The sequence below is a fragment of the Pygocentrus nattereri genome, chromosome 23, assembly GCF_015220715.1.
Source record: "Pygocentrus nattereri isolate fPygNat1 chromosome 23, fPygNat1.pri, whole genome shotgun sequence".
In the NCBI taxonomy this organism is placed as follows: Eukaryota; Metazoa; Chordata; class Actinopteri; order Characiformes; family Serrasalmidae; genus Pygocentrus; species Pygocentrus nattereri.
The window spans coordinates 15,125,366-15,125,853 of NC_051233.1; positions in this window are offsets into that span (position 1 = coordinate 15,125,366).

The window sequence follows — 488 nt, forward strand, 5'->3', positions numbered from 1 at the left end:
AGTGGGTGATATGGCATAAATATAACATCACAATACTTTCACCTACTGCACTGCACTAAATCTCTTTAACCAAGATTAGTCCAGTGGTCAGATTGTAAAATCATCTCAAGGAGGATTGTGTGTTCAAACAGCTGACTGCAAGTGGGGATACTTGAGATATAGTCAAGGGAACTTGCCATGTAAATCTCAAATACAGACAGAAATAAAATATGCATAATAGATTATTATTTAGTGTTGTCCAGCTCCTGACAGCTCCATATGAATAGCATTTCAACAAAATATCCTGAAGGGTGGGTGGTGGGTGCTTTTTTTTTTGTAGCGGTGTGCTACAAAGATATAAACAGTTAAAGTTTGAGGCTTTATTAGTCTTTCCTTGGTATTTCCATGGAAAATACCTTAATAATAATAACAACAATAACAACAATAAGAAGAAGAAAAGAAGAAGATGAAGGTGAGGAAAATAAAGAATAAGAATGATAAGAATGAAA